Consider the following 6,612-nt stretch of genomic DNA (forward strand, 5'->3'; position numbering starts at 1 on the left):
TTTAAACATTAAAATAATATACAAAAACCTATTCAAAACAACCAAATCATTATAAACTAATCCTATCATATAAACTTAACTCCGCCACATTCTGTATGTATGTGCCTGTCCCAAGTCAGGAGCCTGTAATTCAGTGGTTGTCGTTTGTTGCTGTGTTACATATTTGTTTTTCGTTCATTGTTTTGTTTATAAATTAGGCCGTTAGTTTTCTCGTTTGAATTGTTTTACATTTGTCATTTCGGGGCCTTTTATAGCTGACCATGCGGTATGGGCTTTGCTCATTGTTGAAGGCGGTACGGTGACCTATATTTGTTAATTTCTGTTTCATTTGGTCTCTTGTGAAGAGTTGTCTCATTGGCAATCATACCACATCTTTTTTATATATCAGGAGATATGGTTTCTGTACTACACAACAATGTATCAAACATAGTGGATTTAAGCATTTATGGGTCACCGTACGCTTCTAAAAAAAAAAGGCTGATTGACTTTATACTAACTTTTAAAAGTTTAAATATTTCATAACATTTTATTTCCAAGTATTTTCGGCGAAATCAATTATCTAAAAATATATCTATAATCAGATTTAAACATAGTTAGCTGGACTTTAATTTTCAGTTCATTTAATTTAGTATTTGTGATTATTGAAACTATATTATCTAGTACTGAAAAAATATGTCGTTATAGTATGTGATACACGAATTCTTCTATCATACAGCACATACATAGGTGATAAAACTGTTTTATGAGATTAAACACACTAGTACCGGTGTTTCATCTAATCGAATATTAAAGTACAATTACAGGACTTTGTGTGACCTGATTATTTTCAATTACTTTAATGTTTGAAATAATAGAAATTATATTTCGAATCGTAATTTTACAGGTAGTTTTTGTAAAGGAATTAACAAATGTGAGGATATATAATGTGCTATTTTATTCAGTAGCCGTATGGTTTGGGGTACCCAGACGGTGTATGTCCAGTCATACATTAACCGTATGGTTTGGGGTACCCAGATGGTGAATGTTCAGTCAAGTCAGAAATATGACAATTGTGTTCCACTGGTTTGATGTGTTTAAACTTTTGATTTTGCCATTTGATGAGGGAAATTCCGTTTTGATTTTTCCTTGGAGTTCGGTATTTTTGCTTTCTAGCCTCAACTCTCAACGATTACTATATCTCGTCTCAGACACACTGCCTAATTTGCATTACACAAGGTCAAGTAATTTAATTGTTAATCAAACATTATTATGTCCTTTCTATGATAAATTTGAGATTTTCACAAATAGTATTTAACACATCAACCACTATGTTCGACAGGCTTATCAATATAGTAAAGACCTAAAGGGTGACTAAAGAATTGAAATATGGTCACTACACTTCTTCCGACCGGCAGTAAAACCCTTGCCAAAGTGGGGCGCACGTTTTGCTGTACAGGATGTACAATTACGCAGTCACGTAATGTCAGAATACGGACGTTAAATCCGATGCCTTGGATAGAAATAGTACCACGCTCGTCAGCACGTTAAGAACCCTTGCAACAACTCTTTAAGGGGTTCGTAGATGGCCTGTTGCAAGGCAAAATATGTGTCCCTAACAGATTTATCCTCATTTTCCAGTGGAAGTCTAAAGTTCCCAGACGGCCTCAATAACAGGACCTACCTATTGTATTTGTTGTTAATTAGTTCTCGTCCTGAACATGAATGAAATATTTTCCCTGAACGGTAAGCAACTGAAAAAAGAATCAATCAATATTGTAAAGAAAATTAAAATTGGTCCTTTCGTCTGTACATTGTTGCCATGTCAGTCTTTCTTCGATATATTTTGTTATTGTATCAATGTACTTGACACAGAATAATGTTGGAATGTTTAAAAAGATTAATGTTGGGAGTGTTTAAATTAGGCAACATTTTAAAGTATTAACGATACCAGATTTATTGCACCAGATGCGTATTTGTACAATTTTGAATGTATTTGAAGTGTTGCTCGAAGCAACTAAGTTTAAAATTAAATAACAAACAAACGTCGAGAAGCTGACAAAGAACCGAACGTAAAGCCAAACCCCGATAAGGAATCAGAGCTATGCTTGAGGGAGGTACATTCCTTATTTAAAAATGATTTTGAAATATTATATACAACAGCAAATTTAACTGGAATAATACTCTTGTTTGTATGGCAGTACCGAAGTACTGGCTACCGGGCTGGTGATACCCTCGAGGATTAGCAGTCCAATAGCAAAGGTATCAACCCAGTGGTATCAATAACATTAACGGTATCAATTTAACTGCACCAGATGCGCATTTCGACAATAAATTTCTTTCAGTAATGCACGAGGCCAAAATATCTCAAAACATTATACAAACATTGAAGAGCTGATGAAACCGAAAAGGACCAAAAGAAAAGCCAAACCTGGACATTTGAATGATTTCAGTTTTTTTATTAGAACAAAATCCGTATGTCCATGCCGTAAGCTAGCTATCTCAGGTGAAATATATGAATTTTGACATTTTAGGAAGCCATAGCACATCACAATTGACTTTTGCGCACTGTGTGTCTATTTTATACCAGCTTGTTAAATTATCAATACAAAACATAATTTTTTTATGTATAAATTTTACTATTTTTGTGATTTCAGGGGCCAAATAATAACTTCTCCTTTTAATGGAAACAAACTGGGATTAAACCCCATTAATAAGTATCCATGCATTTTCCCTTATAGATTCCTTTTTTTCTAGGGACCACTGGAATTTATATTTCATTTATTTATTTTTTCATTTTAGGGAAATCGGTCCTGGATCTTAACCTTTGAATTGATATTTTGTTCGTTTCTAATTATGTTTAAATCTCAAAATTTCACCTTAGAGACCAAGCCCTGTGTATGTGACGCTTCCTCTATGAATAGAAAATATAATGTTTAACTTCTCACCATATTACAAATATTTTACAACTCCTTTAAATATGTCTCGAATCTATTTCTTTTCTAAACACCAAAAGTCAAAAACAGCTGACATAAATTATGTTGGAATGCAAACCGCGTAAAGTTATGTAACCTTTCTTAATAGCAGGGGGACTTATCTAAACTTAACAGTTGTTCTGAAAAAAAAAATCCACAAACAATAACCTTTAACATCAAATAAATAGAACTTGTATTCTAAATCATAATAAAAAAATATGATGAAAATACAATAAAAAAAAAAAAAAAAAAAAAAAAAATATATCATGACTAAGTTGTAACGTAGTATAACAATTTTTTCATTATGTATGAAGAGCATATTGAAAATGTCTTATTTACAAGCTCTACTTTTTTCATTTTCGAACGTCGGGAACGTTTTGACATAATCACCAAGTTAATAATTCGGTAGCACATTTCAGTTTGAAACTATTAAACTATGGTATATCTTTTTGATTCACAATATATTTTCTATCCATGAAGCTAAAATGTAATTCAGTTTCATCTCGGAATATTTGTAGAAATGATCCCCACAAACGATAATATATGAAAAACTCACATTTTTAAGTGCGACATTTGGTTGGTTGTTTTATGCGTCAATCATGACAAGAGATAATTATTGTTTAGCTATTTTTAATTAATATCTGTTTGACGTGCGGCCCATATCTTTTAATTATTTTTTATTCAAATCAATCGAATAAAATTCGCCTTTTGTGACATATGTGTGTAAAGAATACAGACCAATGTATATGGACTGCTACTTTTCATCAAACTCTGCTTACTCAGAATTATATCTGGGACAGTATACTGTTCCCATACTATTTATAATTTAAATTTCTATTTCCATTTCATAAAATTTATATCTATCTTATTGATTTTAAACATTACAAAATATTAATCAGTCACAATTAAATGTCATAGTCGCATGATATTATACGTTTGTTATCGTTGACTGATCTTTAATTTTGTGATAAAGGATAAAATATTTTGAAATAAAGTTAGTTGTCTGACGCATGTGCCTAAATATATTGCTTTGGTTTAATATTACAGGTCAAAGCTTTCTTTGATGAAAGTACGCGAATAGTAGGGCTTATTATTCTCTCGAACAAAATGTCATAATTAAATTAAAGTTATTCAAGTAGGCTTTTGTTCAAATTTTCCTGGAAAAAACTTAACACCTATTCAAAAGTTAAACATTACAAATGAAGTAAATATAGCACATTATTTTATTGGTTTACCAAGAAATCACATGATAAAGTTATATTTCGCTTTATATGAAATAGTTTCAGGTCTATATAGAACATCACAAACTGTTTGAAATCATCAAGTAACACTTAAGACACCAGTGAAAGCATAGGCGCATACCTCTTGTTGGTAAATATATCAATTAACTATTTTCTTTTTTATACAAATGGTAAATATATTTCTTGCATTTTAAGTAAAATAAAACATTTGTTAAATTTCTATGGTGCATTTATTGTTCGTTTTACATGTAAATGTTGATAATAAAACGATTTTTTTAAGATGACATTTTAAAAGTATATATCAACTTTAAAAGGTCCGCGTTTCGGTACCTGTACATCATTGGCCCTTTTTTTTGGCTTTGAGTGTTCCTGTATAAGGCAATATAAAAATTCGCTTGAGAATTATAACATTAAAAAAGTGTGACTTTCATTAAAAAAAATTCTGCTGAATGTGTTAAGGTTATTTTTAAATGTTGTTTACATTGTTACAATGTTGTTCGTGTTAGAACACCCTAATAATCGGGGTTTGATAAGCGAGACTAACATATAATGACATTTCGTTGGTAATGCACTCAGTCTCTAATGTTTATATCACATATAACTGTATCATCAGAGATAAAACTAGTAAGATCCCAAATTGAACTTTCTCCTCAAACTTCCGTGGGCAAAGAACTCAGTATCTTATATACACAGACATAAAAATAAGGAGATGTGGTATGACTTCCAATGAGACAACTATCCATCAAAGTTCAAATGAAGTGGATGTAAGCAATTATAGATAACAGTACGGCCTTCAACTGCATCAAATATTAAAAGTAATCAGAGTTGAACCTTAAAAGATCCTGAATCGACCTTTCTCCTAAATTCTGCATTAATATTATTTTTCAGTCAAAAAAAACCCCAACTAAATATGAAAAGGCAATCTTATGGATGGCCAGATGATGACGATGATGATGATGATGAGTGTGTTATACAATGACACTTGCTCGTAAGTTAACTAAACATCTTCCAGTTAGTAATGTCTACATGCAAAACACCTTTATGAAAAAGGGAACCTGAAAAATACAGAATCTATATACCATTTTTATAAGTAAAGTAAAAATTATAGAGTTAGTTTATGACACACACACATTGAACACTACTTCCAGTGCTGTTCTTTATCTCATAAAAGATTTGAACACCTGATTGCAAGTTCAAGACGGTTTTTCGATAGATGTAGTTAAAGCTTCATACGTGCATTGAAGACCACAGAGGCATTGTGTCATAAACATATATAAATAAGGAGTGGTTTGATCATATAGCTCTTCGGCGGATTCAGTTTTTAAACATCATTGGCTTTCAAACGTTCCAGATGAAGGTAAATCCAGAAAAGATCTTCGGACTTGTGAAATTGATAGCGTTTTATTTTTTTCAATTGCCAATGAGACAACTGTTATGACAAAAAAAAACCTAAAGACATTGTCATTATTTGCTCGACAGTCCTATTGTTAAATAAAGAAGCAATTTATACAAACTTCCACATTACATATTCGATTACTTGGCCTTGTACATGTATTTAATTTTCACAGTATTTTCTTTCTGGTATATGAATCACCACATTAAAACCATGAAACTTCATTCAGAAGAGTTCTGGGACAATTGATTGCAAAAACTTATGCTGTTCAATTATACTATTACTCTTGCTCGACTGTAGCGGGAATCCACGTATGCATTATTTTCGTTTTTGTGCCTTTTTTTTGAAAATATTGATAAATATTATTGTATATTTACATATACAAATTAAGTGTACATTTAAGAGACACGAACACAAAATATGTTATAAGGTATATTTTAAGCTGTACATTGAATTTGGTAAGGGGGCTTTATATTGTGTTTTTTTTTATAGATTGGATATGTTTCAACAACATGAGAAGAGTTCCAGCTGAAGTATTTTTTTGAAACATTTCGGAACATATAACCAAGTTATGTGAAACATATTAGTATAATAAAACTGTTCAACATGTAGTTTTAATCATTCATTTATTTAAGCATGTGCCTTACACAAATCGTCAGATGCTTTCTACGAGATCATAATCACTTATTGCTATTTAACCAGAATACTCTGAATAAGTTATACCATATCATCCCCCCCCCCCCCCTCCAAAAAAAAAAAATTATAATTTTTGTGTGTGAAAATTGCAGGTTTTTTTAAACATTATATGCATAAACTGTCTCCAAGAAGGAAATGCAAGAAATTCGAAGAAAATGACCAAAGTGAAAGCGCACACTTCAAAACAAAGAATCAAACACAGAAGTCCAAGAGAGATCGTCAAATTCGCGAATTTGTTAAGCAAATGAGAAGATTGATTGATTGGTATTTGCTTTACGCCGCGTCAGCACAAAAGGCTTCATCGCAGCGAGACTTAATTCAAATATTTTAA

The 6,612-nt window shown here is 31.5% G+C and overlaps 1 long non-coding RNA gene across 1 annotated transcript; it reads left to right on the plus strand.

Annotated features, from left to right (window-relative positions):
* Positions 1–4,181: 4,181 nt before the first annotated feature.
* LOC127714992 (uncharacterized) lies at positions 4,182–6,196 on the plus strand. Its single transcript, XR_007988023.1, has 3 exons — positions 4,182–4,322; positions 5,081–5,180; positions 6,078–6,196. It is a non-coding gene; the product is annotated as an uncharacterized LOC127714992 (long non-coding RNA).
* Positions 6,197–6,612: the final 416 nt, after the last annotated feature.

The sequence above is a fragment of the Mytilus californianus genome, unplaced genomic scaffold (assembly GCF_021869535.1).
Source record: "Mytilus californianus isolate M0D057914Y unplaced genomic scaffold, xbMytCali1.0.p SCAF_9, whole genome shotgun sequence".
Classification (NCBI taxonomy): Eukaryota; Metazoa; Mollusca; class Bivalvia; order Mytilida; family Mytilidae; genus Mytilus; species Mytilus californianus.